This window comes from Giraffa tippelskirchi, chromosome 3 (genome assembly GCF_054371585.1).
Source record: "Giraffa tippelskirchi isolate mGirTip1 chromosome 3, T2T-mGirTip1v1.2.pri, whole genome shotgun sequence".
NCBI classification, from domain to species: Eukaryota; Metazoa; Chordata; class Mammalia; order Artiodactyla; family Giraffidae; genus Giraffa; species Giraffa tippelskirchi.
Genome location: NC_137277.1, coordinates 2356882 through 2377204, shown reverse-complemented (window position 1 = coordinate 2377204; position 20323 = coordinate 2356882). Strand labels below are relative to the sequence as shown.

The 20323-nt window shown below is 46.3% G+C and overlaps 1 protein-coding gene across 6 annotated transcripts in view; it reads right to left on the bottom strand.

Moving 5' to 3' along the window:
- Positions 1–20323, bottom strand: part of MAP2K6 (mitogen-activated protein kinase kinase 6) — a 103557-nt gene that overhangs the window by 38019 nt on the left and 45215 nt on the right. The window lies entirely within an intron of this gene.

Below are 20323 nucleotides of genomic sequence, written 5' to 3'. Positions count from 1 at the left end.
AACTGTGATACATGGTCTTTTTGCTTGATACTCAAAAGCAGAAATGAAAGTTAGGTCAGAAAAGAGGCTCCAGATTATGTCCCATGCTGGTAACCAGCCTTCTCGGAAGACTAGAATTCTGTATGTTTCTGCAGATCTCAACCAGCTGTGTCCTCTGAACTGGTTCAGTCTGCAGAGGGTAAAAAAATCTCCTTGGCCTGATGGAGCAAACATATGTGGCCCCATCTTACATCAGCCAGTGGCCCGCCCACGCCCGTCTTCTCATAAAATATTGTAGTCCCACTACACACATATATTTGCCAAATTCATCTTAAACCAAAGCTGGGTCCTGATGATCGCAGCCCAGAGCAAAATGGCATTGGGAAAGAACTGAAAAAAAAAAAAAGGAATAAAAAAATCTTGCCAATACTTAGAAAACATTTAGCAAGCCACAGAGATGTTCACCAGCTCTGACCGTACTGCACGAAGGGGTACACAGACCTCTTGCTTAGCACCGGCTCGGTGAAGCCGGGCACAAAGGGCTCCTCTCATGAGCCTGTGGCATAAAACAGAAGAACCTGCTCCAGGGCCAACCCCAACAGCAAGAGGATGGCGTGGGGTCAACAGAAGGGGCACCCTGAGGCCGGCTTGGCCGGGGTGAGGGGGCTTGGTGGGGCCTGATTGCGAGGGCTTACCATCATTGACCCAGCCTCACAAAAGGGTGGCTTTGCTCCCTTCGCCGAATTTATTTTAAAAATCTGTTTCCCAACGTGAATGAGATTTCCAGCCAAGGAACTGGCAACCTGAAGGCCTTGGCTGCCCTCACCTTCATACTTGTATATGAGGCTTAAGTTCCAAGGGCGGCTGGCGCTGAAACCAGCGAAGTGTCACTGAACGTCATTAAATCGCAATGATCGGATGCAAAGCCACTCACGGAGCTGGGCAAAGCGAAGGGAGCGTGGGGAGAAAGCTGGCTTTACGGCAGTAACACAAAGGTGGACACAGAAAGCGCCCCCCCCTCGCCCCAGCATCACTACGTCCCACGCACCCCCGAGGCTCCCACCAGGATGCCGAGTGTCTCCGGAATTACATAAAATGGAAACAAGGACAGCTGCACAGCTCACTGTGAACACGCAGCCGTTTTTCTTTCAGGCAGGCAGCTGAGGGTCCTGAAAGCCCGTCCTTACCTGCCCTTGTGCTCACGGCGCCCCAGCCCTTCTAGGAGGGGAACACGACCTGCTCAGATCAACGCCCTCATCACACACGCCGCCGGGAACCTGCCCAGCCCCCGGCCGCCCACACCAGCCGGGTCCCACGTGCTGGCGTCTTGAACACAGCAAGACCTCAGTGCAACTCTCTGAATTCCTACTGTTTTCATTTAAAGTGCCCACTCTGTCCACGGCCATCTTCATTTATTATGCTCCTCACACCTTCGCTGACAATCTCGAACCACTTACTTCTGCACTGATGGATTCGTTTCTGAACCTATGCATTATTAATTTTCTTATCCACCTCCCCATAAATGTTCCATTACGACAGCAATTTTGTGCAGTGCTTCCACAGCATCTGTATTTGTGAACAGAATATTCATTGTTCTTTTCTCAACTGTTTTGAACTTTAGTACTGAGGCCTTCAATTTTTTTCTTTAAAAAAGTATACTCTATAAAAATACTGAGTCACTACGATGTACATCTGAAGCAAAATATTGTATAGCAACTATAATTTTTTTTCATACAGCAAATTCCTGTTGACTATCTATTTTACATATGGTAATGTAAGTTTCCGTGTTACTCTTTCCGTACATCTCACCCTCTCCTCCCCTCTCCCCATGTCCATAAGTCTATTCCCTATGTCTGTTTCTCCATTGCTACCCTGTAAATAAATTCTTCTTAAAAAATAAGTTTTTTAAGCTTTTTATTTTATATGAAACTATAGCCGATTAACAATGTTGTGAGCCTCAAGTGAAGAGCGAGGGGACTCAGTCATATAGATATACGTGTAGATAGCATAGAATGGAGTAGAAATAATACAACCTTGAGCATAAGTGAGACTTCGTTTTAAATCCGAGCCGACCACTGAACACTGGGACCGTGAGGATGTTTCTTTTTTTTCCTAAATATTTATTACTTTTATTTACTAAACTGGTTGCACGGGGTCTTAGTTGGGGTTCATGGGATCTTTGATCTTTGTTGTACCAAGTGAACTCTTAGCTGGCGACGTGTGGGTTCCAGTTCCCGGACCAGGGATTGAACCCAGGCCCCTGCATTGGGAGCTCGGAATCTTGGCCACTGGACCACCAGGGAAGTCACCCTGAGGATGCTTCTGAAACTCCGTTTCCACACCTACAAACTGGAGATGCCTATTCTGACGGGCAAGAGATTCAGCTGGTACAACTGATGCGAAGAAGTCCAGCACATAACAGGTGCTCACTAAAGAGAAGTTTCTTGTCACCCTTCCATATTTGTGCTTATATTTTAAAATAAGAATGAGCCAGAATGTCCCCTCTATGGGCAGCTTGTCTTGTCTTTCTTTCACTGATTGACTGACTCTACCTGCTCACCCATCTCTTCCACTCGAGCGCGAGCTTTTCAAAGCCAGACCCCATTCCTCGCCCATGAACAGAGTAAGCAATAGACCCAAGAAATGAGGCAGAGATCACAGCATCTTGGTTCATAAATAAGCTGCTTAAACTCTGCAGAAGTGAAACTGTGGGTTCTGGTCATCTCCTGGATACGAGGTGGAGAAGATCAGGAGCTAAGGTGTAGTTGGAACACTAGGAGCAACCTGGCTTTTCCCCATCGACACAAAATCAACTGAAAGAGGAAAGTCAGGCTAGCTGGGGTGGGAGGCGGAAGAAGGCAGAGGAGCTCCAATTCAGACGCGCTAAGGGAGGAATTAAAAGACGCCTGCTCCTTGGGATGGTGGCTACGACAAACCTAGACAGCATATTAAAGAGAAGAGACATCACTTCGCCTACAAAGGGACATATAACCAAAGCTATGAGTTTTTGCCACAGTCATATGCAGATGTGAGAGTTGAACCATAAAGAAGGTTGAGCTCTGAAGAACATCATGATGCTTTTGAACTGTGGTGTTGGAGAAGACTTTTGAGATAAAGTTCAATAGCAAGATCTAACTAGTCAATCCTAAAGGAAATAAACTCTGAATATTCATTGGAAGGAGTGATGCTGAAGCTGAACCTCCAACACTTTGACCTCCTGATGCAAAGAGATGACTCATTAGAAAAGACTCTGATGCTGAGAAAGACTGAGGGCAGGAGGAGAAGTGGGTGACAGAGGATGGGATGGTTGGATGGCATCACTGACTCAATGGACATGAGTTTGAGCAACTCTGAGAGATGGTGGAGGACAGAGGAGCCTGGCGTGCTGCAGTCCACGGGGTCGAAAAGAGACACGACTGAGCGACTGAACGGCAGCAACAACAGAGGACCCTCCGAAGGGACACGTGGCAGGTACACACAGGTACACGGAGCTTCAGAGTGGCCGGGGCGGGGGCTGGGAGGGGACTGAAGCCCTGGGAGTGGCCGGGGCGGGAGCTGGGAGGGGACTGAAGCCCTGGGTGTGGCCAGGGCGGGAGCTGGGAGGGGACTGAAGCCCTGGGAGTGGCCAGGGCGGGAGCTGGGAGGGGACTGAAGCCCTGGGAGTGGCCAAGAGAGAGGCAGAAACGTTGACTGAGACCAGCGAGGAAACAAGGAGAGGAAAAGAATGGAAGGCAGCCAAGGCGAGAACAGTCCTAGAGAATGAGGACTGAATGGAGAGCCAGCCAAGGACACCAGGAATCTCTGGACGCGTCCCAGGAGGAAAACCAGCGTGGACAGAGCGGCACCGTCCACTCATTCAGAAAAGGTCCCACGTTCAAAGGGTGAGGGACTCAGGAGAGTTTCCTTACGGCTTGTCTCGTGGCTGAAGCTTTTTTTTTGCAGACCTGGTGGAGCTGAAGTATGCGCTTTGTCTCGTTAACCATTTGGTGCTGACTCTGTGCTCTTGCAAGAACCTAAAAGGACATGGCAGCCACGCGCCACCCCTCTTGTGGTCTGGGGCCCCGGGGAGGCAGGGGTGGAGGAGAGGGGTTAGGCGGGGAACCCCCACATCTGTGCCCATCTCCTTCCTCATTCACACACTGCTTCATTCATGAGTCTCATCAAAAGGAAGTGCAGTTATAGGGTGTGAAAAATACCACTTTACAATAAAACCAAGGCCGCAGGTTCCAAAGAAACATAGCGATGTGTCTCTTCTTTTCAAAATGCATACTCCATCCTGGTTAGGTTTACACATCTCACTTATATTTTAGAGATAAATACTGAAATGTCTCCAAGTGAAATAATATGACTCTAAGACAAACTTCCTAGGTGGTGCTAGTGGTAAAGATTTCACCTGCCAAAGCAGGAGACTCAGGAGATGCGGGTCCCCTGAAGAAGGGAATGGCAACCCACTCCAGTATGGCAACCCACTCCAGTATTCTTGCCTGGAGAATTCCATGGACAGAGGAGCCTGGTGGGCTACAGTCCGTGGGGTCACAAAGAATCAGACACAACTTAGTGACTGAGCACGCAAGATAAGCTTCAAAATAGTGTGTGAGTGGGGTGGGGTTTCCTATGGCTCAAACAGCTGGCTGAGTGATGAATATATGGTGTTCATTGTATGTCTATCTTTGACTCTGATTGAAACTTTCCAAAACAGAAAGGTTTTCTTGAATAGCTATTGAATCACAGAAAATTCTCTTTTACTAGTTGAAAAAGAGGAACAGAAAGAAGAGGCAAAGAGTGGATTCTTTATCCCAGAGCCTCTGGAGGGAGCCTGACACCTCTCTTCCGTGGGGTCACAAAAGAGTCAGACACAACTAAATAACAAGAACAGACTTGCTTGACTCAGGGTTGCGACCAACCTTCAATTTGTAAAACTTGCAGTATCTGCAAAGCACAGTAAACTGAAGCCCAATAAACAAGATTTGCCTGAATTAGAAACGGATGCTGAATTTCACCAATACCTTTTCAGTATTTACTGAAATAATCCAGTGTCCTTCCTGCTATACCCAAGCCACCACGCTCTCTAGTAAATGCATTTCTTACTTTTTCCCTTTCTGCTTTCTTTCTTTCACCACCTCATTTTCACTCTATTTCCTTCTCAACTGTTTCTGCCACGGGCCTTCCTGTGGAACCTGCGTTGTCTGCATCGCGTGCGGCAGTAGAAACTGGGAGCCTGCTAATCCCGGGATTCAAGTAACATCTACAAGGTCTTAACTTGACAGTGTGAGGGGGCAAAACAAAGTTAAGGAATTCAAGGCCAACAGGAAGAAACAGGTAGTCGTAGATGGTCCTTGGGGGAGCAGGGGACGTGCCCTTCTCTGGAACAAAGGAGATGATGCTGACTTCCTTTCGTTTCTTTCTAACTTGATGCCAAGGAAGAAATACACCCTTTCCCCAGGCCTGTGGCACATTTTGAAATTCTTCACGTCCCGTGCCAGCAAGAAACAAGCAGGTAAAGAAGCCAGGGCCAAAACAATCTCAGAAAATACAGCAGGTTCCGCAGCTTGACACTCCAGCCCTCCAGCCTGAACAAACTCAGGAAGAGCCTCTGGCCCACAGCTGCTTCTGCAATATCTCTCACCTTCCTCTCCAGGGAGGCGGGACGTTTTTGAGTTACGTTTTACAAACCACAGCCTGGCAAGACCCCTTCTGTTCTGTGCATACTTTGCCGGCTTAGTGCATCTCCCACTGGTGATACTTCTGATTAGAGGTTCAGGATGGTTGATTAAAAAATAAAGAATATGACATAGCTTCAAGAAAACCACAAAATTTAAATGTGAGGTTTTCTGAAAAGAGAAAGCAAACAGCTTGTTTTTATGCACATCTACTCATGTTTCATTGCTATTTCAGGTCCTCCTGGAACCCTTGAGGGAAAATTCCACAGTTCTATAGAAGGACTCAGGCCCTTATCTCACCACTATTAACAAATATTGCTTCGGGCAGGGCCAAAACTCAGGGTGTCAAAGAAGTGGAGTTCTCTAGTCTTGGTAATATGTCTAGAAATTGTTCCAGGCAGTCACCTTGAAACATGTAAATCAGTTCTTCTCTAAGACTAATAATAAGAAAGAAAAAATAAGTACAGCTGACTCCTAAAGGGTTTCCCAGGTGGCGCTAGCAGTGAGAACCCACTTGCCAATGCAGGAGACGTAGACATGGGTTGGATCCCTGGGTCGGGAAGATCCCCTGGAGAAGGAAATGGCAATCCACTCCAGTATTCTTGCCTGGAGAATCCTGAGGACAAAGGTGCCTGGAAGGCCACAGTCCATGGGGTCACAAAGAGTCTGACATGACTTAGCGCGCCCGCACATGGACCCTTAAATAACACTGGTTTGAACTTCACAGATCCACCTGTAAGCAGATTTTTTTCCCAATAAGTATGGGGTCTGTATTTTCATTTTATAGTTCTTTAATTGTGGGGGAAAGCTTGTGCTCCGAGTTCACAATACATGGAATCAAAAGAACCAGGGTTTGAGTTTTGATTTTGTCTGAACTGTTTGTACTTCCTGCCCCTGGGTTAGTCATTTATCAATTCCTGCATTTATCAGTCCCTTTGTTTTTGAGGCAGAGACAGCAGTCTTCAGATTTCTGACTGTGTGGAGGGGGCGGGTGGGGATGGGGGTTGGTGTCCAATCCCTGCGTTGTTCAAGGCCAACATAAATTCCCTGGTGGGCCTCCCTGGTGGTCCCGTGGTTAAGAATCAGCCTGCCAATGCAAGGGAGGTGGGTTGAATCACTAGTCCGGGAAGATCCCACGTGCTGTGGCCACTAAGCATGTGTACCATCTCTACTGAGCCCGTGAGCCTAGAGCCAGTTCTCTGCAGCAAGAGAAGTCAGTGCTGTGAGAAGCCCGCACACTGCCACTAGACAGGAGCCCTCGAAGGCCACAGCTAGAGAAAGTCCTCGAGCAGCAACGAAGACCCAGCACAGTGTTAATTAATTTTTAAAAATTCCCTGTTGCGCCCGGAGAATGATCCACCTGCCTGTCAGTGTGTGGGTGCTCAGTCATGTCTGACTCCTTGCAACCCCGTGGACTGTGGCCCGCAAGGCTCCTCTGTCCGTGTGATTTCCCAGGCAAGAATACTGGAGTGGGTAGCCATTTCCTTCTCCGGGGGATGTTCCCGACACAGGGATGGAACCCGTGTCTTTTGGCAGGATTATTTACCACTGAGCCATCAGGGAAGTTATGAGCTCAGAAATGGGAGAGAAAGATATAAATTTAAATTTCACCCCATGATGTCTTGTACACAGCTAACTATACAACTTCTCCAAATTGGTTTTAATGGCTGACCAAAAATTCGAGGAGATGATTTATAGTGATCCCTGGAAATACTAATTTGATAAGATTTTCTTGAAGTAGCAAGTCTGTATTGGATTGAGTTCAACTGCATACAATAGATGGCGGTTCTCACAAGTTTTTATTATTGGGGAGCAGGGTGAAGACCTGAGTGCAGTGCCCACTAGCATCCATACGTAATTAGCCGGTTAAACTGGAAAACAACTCAATATGGTGCTGAGAAGAAAGAGGCCTCATGGGAAGGGACCAAGCCATTGTGCTCATCAGCTGTAAGATCTTGAGAAGTTATTAATCCAAGCCTCAACTTGAAAATGAGAATACCAGTATCTGTCAACACCTTAGTGGGCCTGAACAGCAAACACAGGCAGGACCACTGAATAAATACGTGTTGAATAAAAAAATATTGAAAGTTGCCAGCTCAGGTACACCGCTATTTTGGACAAGTGCTTTCTTTGTTGTTGTTTTAATTTATTTACTGAAGCATAGTTGATTTGGGCTTTCCAGGTGGCATTAGTGGTAAAGAACGCATCTACCAATGCGGGAGACATAAGAGATGCAGGTTCGATCTCTGTGTTGGGAAGATCCCCCGGAGGAGGGCACAGCAACCCACCCCAGTATTCTTGCCTGGAGAATCCCATGGACAGAGGAGCCTGGCAGGGCTACAGTCCACGGGGTCGCAAAGAGTCAGACATGACTGAAGCAACTTAGCACGCCATGCATAGTTGATTTACAATGGTGTCAATCTCTGCTATCCGGCAAAGCGATTCAGTTACACACACACATACATATACATTCTTTTTCATATTCTGTTCCACTATTGTTTATCACAGGATATTGAATACAGTTCCCTGTGCTATATAGTAAGACCTTGTTGTTTATTTATCCTGCATATAATAGTTTGCATCAGCTAATAAACACCAAATTCCCAATCCATCCCACCCCCACCTCCCAGCCCCTTAACAACCGCAGGTCTGTTCTCTCTGTCTGTGAGTCTCTCTGTGTTTCACAGATAAGTTCATCTGTGCCATAGTTTAGATTCCACACAGAAGTGATAACACAGGGCATCTGCGTTTCTCTTTCCAGCTGACTTTACTTAGTATGATCATCTCTAGGTCCACCCATGTGGCAGGCAGGTGCTTTCTTATTAACAGGCAGAACTCGCGAGAATAACATAAATGCATCTAACACTTGTTGAGAATGTACAGCACACAAGGCATAGTTAATGATCACTGCAGCTCCACGGGGTTAGCTTTGCTTCCTCCATTACAAGAGCCTTGTCCAGATAGATAAACAGATCGGTCACTTTCCCACGTAACATAACTGTATCTCATTCTTGGACCACTATCACGCTCAGTGCTCAGCGCTCAGTCATCCCCGACTCTTTGCGACCCCAGCATTGGGAGGCAGATTCTTTATGACTGAGCCACCTGGGAAGCCCCGATTACTCTTCATCCACTGACTTGTAGAAGGATTCTTGCTGAAGTATTTCAGGACAATGCATAAAATCTGAATGCAAAGGAAGAAATCCTGGATTAAATTCCCTGGACACACTTTCTACTTCTATGTCAAGACTTCTGTATGTCCAAGCTATAAAGCTGTTTACAGGAACTAACATGAAGCGACGTAGTTCTATTGGGAGAGCCAGATTCCACTGAAAAATTATATTGCCACGGACTATGCCCAAGGTATTTTAACCTTTCTGGACTTTAGTTCCCCTGATGCTAAAATGAAAAACATTCCATCTGTAAACTAGGGAATTATCTCCTTAAATGGTCCTCTGGTGTCCGACAGGAGTATACACAAGTTTTATTATTGCTGTTGTTTAGTCACTCAGTCATGTCAGACTCTTTGCGACCACCATGGAGCCTTGAGATGCCAGGCTCCCCTGTCCACAGGATTTCCCGGCAGCAACACTGGAATGGGTTGCCATGCTCTCCTCCAGGGGATCTTCCTGACCCAGGGATCCAGTCCACATCTCCGGCATTTGGCAGGTGGCTTCTTTACCACTGAGCCTCCAGGAATCACCAGCTTTATCGATAACGTCATAAAGTTTTCTACTATGAGAGAGCTTGGCAGTGTGTTTATAAACTAACACCCTTCCCCTAAGACGATTTCTGTTGAAATTGATAAGCCTACCTCCTGTTTCCATAAATGACTTTTAGCAGGGGCCGACTCATTGGAAAAGACCCTGGTGCTGGGAAAGATGGAAGGCAGGCGGAAAAGGGGACGACAGAGGATGAGATGGTTGGATGGCATCACCCACTCAATGGACATGGGTTTGAGTAGGCTCCGGGAGACAGGGCGGGACAGGGAAGCCTGCCGTGCTGCAGTCCGTGGGGTCGCAGAGAGTCGGACACGACTCAGTGACTGAACAACAGGAGGATATGTCAGTGACTACTTCAGAGTTGTGCCTGTGGCTCCTGTTTGCATAACGCTGTGCCTTAGGGACACTTGCGTGTGTGTGTGTGTGTGTGTGTGTGTGTGTGTGTGTGTGTGTGTGAGAGAGAGAGAGAGCGCGCGCACGCATGTGCGTGTGTGTGGTGATGGCTCTTCCCGATATCACAGAAGGGCGCTCCTAGTCCACCAACGAATTCTTTGATCCCCGCATCCTGACAGTCATCTCAACCTCATGCTTCTTACTTCCTGTCAGAGGATTCACCAGTCTCAGGCTAAACTAAACACTCACGGTCACCAAGCCTCTTAAATCAGCCAGAAACCTTAATACTCAAAATATAATAAATGCTGATTCCTAAGATGCCCATGTTCAATCTAGCCGTTTCTGCTTGACCACGTCCAATTTACCTTGATTCCCACTCAGAATTGTTCTAGGAATGACATGTTCTAGACCTAATTTTAGCTCAGCGTTCTTAAGTTTAAAACCTCAGGCTCTTTATCAAAATACACATTAATAAAATTATGAAAAGACACCGACTTTCTCAAAAAAAAGTTACTGTGGGGGTAAAAAAAAAAGAACACAGTATATTATGAAACAAACCAGGATCTAAGGAAAGTTTGGGGGTTTTTTTGTACATTTGTTACTACTTTCTAAAAAATGATGGGAAATTTGGGCAACAGTCCAGCTAAGAAAAGAAGTCAGTGGGGGACAGAGACCAGAGAAACGCTCAGCAATGGTGCGGTACGATCCCCGTGGATGTGACAAGATCAACAGCTCAGAGGAGAGGTTAGACTCGGAGAAAGGCATGGAGGGTCCCTCTCTAAGACAAGAAGAAAGGACATAAAGACTGGCAACAAAAAGAAAATTCAATGTGGAGGGAAGTATTGACATATAACAGGGTGTTCCGCCAAGATATCCCATGGGGGCCAGGAAACATTACAAGCAGCCACGGTCGGTCAGCAGAGGAGTTCCTGTAGTTTCGAATGAAATTTTACCAAGGAGACTCGCAGAACATGAGCTCCTGGGGAAGTAGCTAATATTCTAAGAGAAGCATAACAGAAAATTCCAACAAGCAGCTCAATTATGTAGCATTGCAAAGTAGGTAGGTGCGGTCTAAACTCTTTTTCCTTCTTAGAATCTCTTCCATTCCAAAGCTGCTCATCACAAAACCTGGCAACAAAACAGTCAAAAGTGGTTCCCAACTCAAGAACCATCGGAGAGTCCCCAAGGTCGCATGTGAGGACATGATATGTTTCACTCTTCAGTGACTTTTAGGAAGTTTGTTACTCAAGGGTTGGAATTCTTCAGCTCCAGAGCTGCAGACCTCAAGGTCTACAGTAGATCCGGACATTACTTTTGCTCTTCGGTTTTTATTACAGCAGTTTTACCGAGATATAATTCACATAACATAGTTCCTTATTTCAGATGCATAACTCAATGGCTTTTTGCATATTCAGAACTGTACAACCGTCACCGCAATCAACTCTACAAGACGTTCATCACCCACAAAAAAAACATCATGCCTCTTAGCGGTCACGCTTTGTTCTTCTCCTTCTGGCCGTCTTGTTCTTGTTGGTTAGTCGCTCGGTCGTGTCCGACTCTCTGCGACCCCATGGACTGTAGCCCACCAGGCTGCTCTCTCCATGGGATTCTCCAGGCAAGAAGACTGGAGTGGGCTGCCATTGCCTTCTCCAGGGGATCTTCCTGACCCAGGGATCAAACCCACTTCTCTTGCATTGGGAGGCGGATTCTTCACCGCTGAGCCATGAGGGGTAACCACAAATCTACATCCTGTCTGGAGATTATCCTATTCTTGATGCTTCATGTAAATGAAATGTTTTCAGTGAAGCATCATTTTAAAGGCTCATCCACACTGTAGCATGTACCAGTACTTCTTCCTTTTTGTTTCCTAAGCACATTTTATCATACAGACATGCCACATTTTATTCATCCATCAGTTAACATTTAGATTTTCCCACTTTTTAGCTATTATGAATAATGCTGCCTATGAACATTCATGAACATGGTTTTGTGCAGACATAAACTTTCAACTCTTTTGAGTATATGTACACCCAGGAGTGAAATTACTCTAACCTTTAATCTTTTATTTGAAAGTGCTAAACTTTGAAACTGCCAAAGCAGCTAAACCATTTTACATTTTCATCAACAATGAATGAATGTTCCAACTTCCCTACATTCCTCGCTAACACTTATTTTCTATGTTTTTGATAATAGTCATCTTAGTGGATATGAAGTGGGATCTCATTGTGGTTTCGATTTGCATTTCTCTGACAATAACAGAGCATAATTCATGTATTTATTGACCATTTATATATCTTCTTGGAGAAATGTCTGTTCAAATTCTTTATTGTTTTTTAATTCGGTTATTTGTCTTTTTGTTATTAAGCTGTAAAAGTTCTTTCTAGAACAAGTCTCTAGTCAGAAATATAGTTTATAAATATTTTCTCTCATTCCATGGGTTATCTTTTTACTTTCTTGATGGTGTCTCTTGCCATACAAAAGTTTTTAATTTGATGAAGCCCCTTTTCATAGTTGCTTGTGGGTTTGTTGTCATATCTAAGATAACACTGCCTAAGTCAAGGTCATGAAGATTTATACCTATGTGTTATTCTAAGGGCTTTACAGTTTTAGTTCTTACATTTAGGTCTCTGATTCACTTTGAAGCAATTTTTGTATGTGGTGTAAGGTGGGGCTTAAATTCACTCTTTTGCATGTGGAAAGGAGATCAAACCGGTCAATCCTAGAGGAAATCAACTCTGAATATTCATTGAAAGGACAGATGCTGAAGCTGATGCTCCAATACTTTGGCCACATGATGGGAAGAGCTGACTCACTGGAAAAGACCTCGATTCTGGGAAACACTGAAAGCAGGAGGAGAAGGGGGTGACAGAGGATGAGATGGTCGAATGGTATCACTGATTCAATGGACATGAGTTTGAGCAAACTCTGGGAGATGGTGAAGGACAGGGAAGCCTGGTGTGCAGCAGTTCATGGGGTCGAAAAGAGTCGGACAGGACTTAAGTATTGAACAACAACAATCCAGTTTTCTGAGAACTATTTCCTGAAAAGACTGTTCTTTTCTTATTGAATTGTATTGGGACCCTTGTTGAAAACAAACTGATTGTAATGAGAATTTATTCCTGGGCTCTCAATTTGATTCCATGGATCTATGTTTATCCTTATGCCAGTATTACACTCTCTTGATTACTGTAGCTTTGCAGTAAGTTTTGAAATCAGGAAGTGTGATTCCTCAAAGTCTGTTCCTCTTTTTCAAGGTTGTGTAGCTATTGTGAGTCTCTTGCATTGTCATATAAATTTTAGGATCAGTTTGTCAATTTCTGCAAAGAAGCAGGCAGGAATTCTGACAGGATTGCATTGAACCTGCAGATTAACTTGGGGGTATTGCCATCTTGACAATACTCTTTATGTTCATCTTTTTATTAATACTTTTTTAGGTTTTCTTTAATTTCTCTTGACAATATAACTTTCAGAGTTTGACTTGTACTTACTTTATTAACTTTATTCCCAATTATTATATCATTTTTAATGCTATTATAAATGGAATTGTTTTTCTCAATTTCATTTTCAAATTGTTCACTGCTAGTGCATAATAATACAATCGATTTTTGTGTATTGAATTTGTATCTTGCAACTTTGCTGATCTTCCATATCAGTTCTAATAGATTTTTAGTAGATTCCTTGGGATTTTCTGTATGATAGTGATATGTTTACTTCTTCCTTTCCAATGTGGATGGGTTTTATTTCATGTTCTTGCCTAAATGCCCTGGCAATACACGGTTGAATAGAAGCAGCAAAATTGAATGTCCTTGATCTGTTCCTGATCTCTGATTTTGCCTTGACTCCTATCAACCCCTCAAATAGACAACTAACACTAGATAAATGAAGTAGGGCCTAGTATGGTATTGTAATTTCTCCTTGTAATTTAAAATTCCCTAAGATGGTGGTAAGAGTGTAAATTCATATAAACCCTATTGTGGGTAGTTTAACAAAAATCTACCTTATAAATGCACATTCCCTTTGTCCCAGCTATTCCATCACTAGACCCATATCCTGCAGAGGTAGCTCCCTTTTATGTAAAATGATGGATGTACAAGTTTACTCAACATGACACTATCTGTCACATCAAATGCACAACACCAAGGTTGGACTCAGTAAAGTGTAGGGTGTTTGAACGACAAAATTCTGTGTAGTTGAAAAGAGAATGTGGAATTTTTAATACATTAATATAGAAATATCTTAATACATTAAGCAAAAAACTCTAGATGCAAAAGACTATATGCTACTTTGTATTTTAAAATGGCAAGAAATGTATAAACAGATTTGCTCATACATATGTAAAGTCTTTGGAAAAATACATTAGAAAATAGTAATAGTGAAAACAGGATACCAGAGGACAAAGTAGGAAAAAGATGATTAACTGTAAACCTTTGTGTGCTTTTTCAATTTGACCCATGTGAACATGTGACCTATTCAGAAAACTAGTTTAAAAAATGATGAATAAAATCGAATGCCATAAAAGCCAGCAAACAGTTAACAGCAAGTTAAAGGACTGCTTTTAAAGGACCAGAAGGAAGTGGTGCGAGGTGGTATTGAGAGTTTGGACGTGGTCAGAACCTCGGCTCTTTTTCTGAGTCTGCTGCTAGCTAGAAACTTAGAGACAGAAGTTGCTTGACTTTTCTGGACTCGATTCCTTTGCTGCAAAGTTCTACGGTCAGGCTAGTTTACAGACTACACAACTGATAGATTGAACATCTTCTGAGGCCAATGCTATGTGCTGCCCTTTACGTGCATTTGAATCTCATAGCCATTCTACAAAATCGGGCTATTTCATTAAAACTTGGAAAGAGAGTTACTGTGTGATCTAGCAATTCTACTTCTTTTTTCCTATTCATTTGGCTGCACTGAGTCTCAGTTGCAGCACGTGGGATCTACTTCCCTGACGAGGGACGGAACCCGGCCCCTGCACTGGAAGCCTGGAGACTTAGCCGCTGAACCACCGGGGACGTCCCTGAATGATTCTTTTAAATGACCTTTTTTCTTAAATTTTACAAACAAGTAAGAAAACTGTCAACTTGGGAATATCAGGTTACGCTCGAAACCCTTCTGTGCTGGGGAAGAGAGCAAATACCACTAACCATGCAGCCAAAGACACACTATAGAAAGTAAAAGCACATTTCCTGGGCTGAGTTTCCCAAATATGTTCACCATCAGTCACAATCTGTCACATATGGCTGCAAGAAACTGCCCACATTCTACAGTGACTCTGAGATTCTGCTATATTTAATACTGCTCCAAATACATAGACCATTAATTGTTTGCTAAACAAGATGTTTTGTAGCACTGACATATATACACGACCGTGTGTAGGGTAGAGCGCTAGTGGGCAGCTGCTGTACAGCACGGGGAGCTCAGCTCGGTGCTCTGGGATGACCTGGGGGGATGATGGGGAGGGTGGGAGGGAGGCCCAAGATGGAGGGGATGTATGTGTACACAGGGCTGATTCACTTCATTGTAGTGCAGAAACTAACACAACATTGTAAAGCAATCGTACTCCAATTTAAAAAAAAAAACATGTAAAGGACATTATTACAAAAATTGATAACATCGGAATATGGGATGTGAATAGGTAATAGTATATCAAAATTAAATTCCTAGATATTTATAAAAAATAAGATGAATGTAATAATTTAAATAACTTTTTTAAAGAAGGAGAAACACAGCTATAGATACAGCTATTGGAGTCGTCTCTTTCCTAGCAGAAGGCAACCTGGGGCGGATATCCTTGCAGAAGCTGTGATCACCGACCACACACCACCCTCGGTTCTGTGCATTAACCTGACCGCCTGTTTGCAGTGAACTGAATCCAGGTGCAAGCACAAGCTTGATCTGACCCAGGAGGAAAAATGGAGACGCGTACGTTTAACCTACAGCTCAGCTCAAACCCCTCCCAGTCTCCGTCCTCAGGGCTGTGGGCATTTCCCCAGCTCTGCGGTAGCTGGGCTGCGGCCGCCTGACGCCTCAGGACTGCACTTTAGAACGGCCGGGGCAAACGCAAGGCTGGGCGGTGAGATCAAGAGGGCGGTGAGGTGTACTCTGCCCCAGCCTGAATTCTCCTGCTTGACCACCCGGAGTGGGGTGTGTGCACAGGACAACTTGTACCCGGCTCCCGGTTTCTCTCCACCGCCACCCCCCACCCCCCCCAGCCTGCTTCCCTGATGTGGCTTTTCTAAATCAGCACAGGTTCTGAGCAGCTTCCAAGCGGAGGGAGCCAAAGCGCCTCCTCTCTGGCTGCCCCGAGCGGCCCCTGCTATCTCGGGGTTCCTGCAATGAGTTCTCTGACAGCGGAGGAACCCGGGGACTGAAGCACGTGGGGTCACCTGTGACCGGCGACCTGGGAGGGACAGGCGCGATGAGACCCCTCGGTGCCCGGGGCGCACGGCTCTCAGATCCGCCGGCGGGGCTCTTCGGAGACGGTTTAAACACCAGCTGTCTCCATCGGTAACCGCAGCGCGGGCTGCCCCTCCGGCCTGCCTCATCCCCTGGACCCTCCTACCGACTGAGATCACGCTGATAAACAGGGCTCTCCCGCACAAGCCTCTATTTCAAGCTCTGAGCTCAGAGTCAGCACGTAGCAGAAATGTGGGCCGAAGCCCAAGCGAGTCCAGCGGCAGTGGAGGTCGTGGGGCAGTCGGCCTGCCCCTTGGGCCACGTGAGTCAGCAGATCTGGGTGCCTGAGGTGTTCTCGGAAGAATGCATGAATCACCTGTGGACGTCAGCCAGCCTCCTCTCTCCGTCCCCCGACCTGGCAAACAAGGACCCAGGAATGGGCAGCTCAGGTGGCAGGCAGGGAGGCTATGCCTGTGTCCGGAATACAGGCTCCCTCTGACCAATGACCCAGCCATTGCCACTGTGGATGCCCCACTGACCAACAGCAGAGACGGAGTCGGTCCTACAGTACCTTCAAGGGTCTCAGCCGGCACCCTGTGGGAGGTTAATTATTAACAGCCCACTGGCACCCTCAAGCGAAGGAGAGAGAGACATGCTTCCGGGACTTCATGCTCGCTTAATGTGAATACGGCTGTGCCTCCTCCGCCCTGAAGGCCTCTGCAAGCGCACCAGTGCGTCCAAGGATGTGAGAACGCCGAGCCCACCGGTGGGGTACCCCATACCGCAGGGCGGCAGACCAAGGACAGATCTGTGTCCAAGCACGCGCAACAAGTGTGTGACCAAAGGATCCACTGGTTTGACCACGGGCCTCATTGTTCCAAAGCAGCCACTAGGCTGAACGGTGGGGTGGCCTGATAAAGGCTTCCCAGGTGGCTCAGTGGTAAAGAATTCGACTGCCAAGGCAGAAGACGCGAGAGGCGTGGGTTAGATCTCTGGGTCGGGAAGATCCTCTGGAGAAAGAAATGGCCACCCACTCCAGGCTGGAAATCCCATGGACAGAGGAGCCTGGGGGTCGCTGTCCAAAGAGTCAGACACAACTGAGCACTCGCATATGACCTGATAAAGGCTCAGGTGTGGCCCCAGCAGGAGAAAAACCACCTGCTCCTCCAGCGACACCTCTATCCACGCTCCATCCCTGGGGTTCCTACACGCAGACTTCTTTCCTTTCAGTGCCGGGTGGTAGGGTCAATGTCAGCACGGTCATCGTGACTTAGTGTCATTTCTTCTTGGCCCTTTCATCAGTCAACCCATCAGAGGCAGGACACATGGGAATTTGTGTGTGCAGATACGCAGATATACAGATACGAAGGAGATGTGGGCTCAATCTCTGGGTCAGGAAGTTCCCCTGGAGGACGAAATGGCAACCCACTCCAGTATTCTTGCCTGGGAAATCCCATGGACAGAAGAGCCTGGTGAGCTACAGTCCATGGGATTGCAAAGAGTCGGTCGGACATGACTGAGCACATACACACAAATATAAACATGCATCAGTTCAGTTCAGTTGCTCAGTCGTGTCCGACTCTTTGCAACCCCATGGACTGCAGCACACAAGGCCTCGCTGTCCATCACCAACTCCTGGAGCTTGCTCAGACTCATGTCCATTGAATCGGTGATGCCATCCAACCATCTCATGCTCTGTCATCCCCTTCTCCTCTCACCTTCAATCTTTCCCAGAACCAGGGTCTTTTCCAATGAGTCAGCTCTTCGCATCAGGTGGCCAAACTATTGGAGTTTCAGCTTCAACATCAGTCCTTCCAATGAATATTCAGGACTGATTTCCTTTAGGATGGACTGGTTGGATCTCCTTGCAGTCCAAGGGACTCTCAAGAGTCTTCTCCAACACCACAGTTCAAAAGCATCAATTCTTCGGTGCTCAGCTTTCTTTATGGTTCAACTCTCACATCCATACCTGACCACTGGAAAGACCACAGCTTTGACTAGACGGACATGTACGCGCCCCTGCATTTGCTCCTTTCTGTAATACCTCTAAAAAAGCATCAAGACAGCTTTCTGCACACTACCGAATGCTTCTCCGTTTAAGAGTGGTGAAATTTTGCCCAAAGCTCCCCAGCAGAATGACACTTCTGTCTCATTTGCCAACAAAACATCACATAAGTGTGCCAGAACCAATCTCTGGCAAAAGACACAGGACCATCGTGATTGGCTCAGAGCAACCATCCTCCCCATCACCTCCACCCGGAGCTGGGGTTGGGGCCACCCCTTAAGCCCTCAAGTTACACACAGGAGGTGACATACCCGAGGAGAACGGGGCTTCTTACAGGAAGAAGGAAGGGCGATGACAAAGCGTGGCTATCAGAGCAGCAACTGATTGTATCTGCTGCATTAACCTGCGATCCGCACAGTGAAATGGGCCGAACCCTCTGAAACGAGCGAGATGGTTCTTTGTGCATCACATGCATAATTTTCCAGGGAGAGGATCCACAGTGATCATCATCTCTCACTGGGCTCATGGACCCGAGAAAATTTTACAACCGTTTTCATTTTAAAGGCGCACAATTCTTCATCTTAAATTTACAGAGCACAAGGTTTCCAGAAACGTATGCCCTAATTCAGAAGATGCAAATGTTTTCCCGATCTCATTTATCGGCTCCTAGGGCAGGAACCAGAAAATTGTGTGGCCTTTGTCAAACTACACTTGTCTCAATGTGAGTCCTCCTTGAATTTGTCCCTAGAGACTGATTTTTCTGGCTTCTCAGGTAATTGTTGTTGTTTAGTTGCTAAGTCATGTCCGACTCTTTGCGACCCCATATACTGTAGCCCGCCAGGCTCCTCCATCCATGGGATTTCCCAGGCAAGAATGCTGGAGTGGGTTGCCATTTCCTCCCCCAGGGGATATTCCCCACCCAGGGATCGAACCTGCATCTCCTGCTTGGCAGGTAGATTCTTCACCACTGAGCCACTGGGGAGGCCCTGGAGCATTAAATCCTGAGCAAATCTGCCGTGTGGCCTGTTCAACCCTCATTCTTCTAAAGGAAAAGGGGACCGAGGGGGCGTCTACAAAGGGATGAAGCAAACTGGACTGCAAATTCTCACGAAGAAGACAATCTGTGGCTTAAAAGTCAAAGAACCAAAGTCAAGGCTTGATATTGGGCAGAAACCAACACAATATTGTAAAGCAATTATCCTTCAATTAAAAGTAAATTTTAAAACAAATTTATGATATCCTCCAAGTCAGCATAAAAAAAAGTCAAGGCAGCTTGTCCGTTTCACTGTGTTTTCAGGGTTTTCTCCCACTGGCCCCAAATGTGCTGTTCAGAGTCCTAGACGCATGACCATCACTTGGGTCAGCTGTGGGGACGGAAAGGGATGGAGCTGTCTGGAGCTTTCACCTTCCAGCGCCCCTCAGCTGTTCTATGTCTCTATCTGAAAAGGCTTAAATACAAAGGCATCGGCAGCAGCCGCTGCAGGGGAGGGAGGGGCGGGGCATTACGAAGCCTGTGCCCTTGGGTGTGGCTGTGACATTTTTGCCAGGCAGACAACTGCTGTGCAGACAGAGATGAAATCATAGAATCCAGATTCACCCTGTAGCCACCTCGGCCGCAGGGGGACCCTATAAAATGACCATCCCGAATGGGACACTTTGGAGAATGAAAGAGGATACTGTTGAGGATGAAACCAAGACAAGAGGCGTGAGGACGGGCAGGCCCCGCCAGTGAGAGGCAAGGCCTCCTGCTCGTCCGTGCTTGATGATACTACTCTCCTCTGCTTTGGTCTGTGTCCTTCATCCAGCACTTGGCATGTAGCTTACATTGTGTCAAACATAAACATCGCCATTCCCTTCTCCAGGGCATCTTCCCGCCCTAGGGATCGAACCTGGGTCTCCGGCATTGCAGGCAGATTCCTTACCTTCTGAGCCACCGGGGGAGCCCCATTAAACATCACAGAGAATGCAAATCAGCAAGTAAAATCACAGAGCATACCCTAACACACCGTAACCTGGAATGTCTGCTCACAAGGGGCCATCTGTCTTCACTCCAACACGACTCTGGCTGTCTTTGAGCGATAGCCATGCCGATAGCCTTTCCATCGAAGCTAACTGACGTTCACTCTGACTGAGGCATGAAGACCATTTGCATGCTTTGGTTTTTAAATCTTTGATCC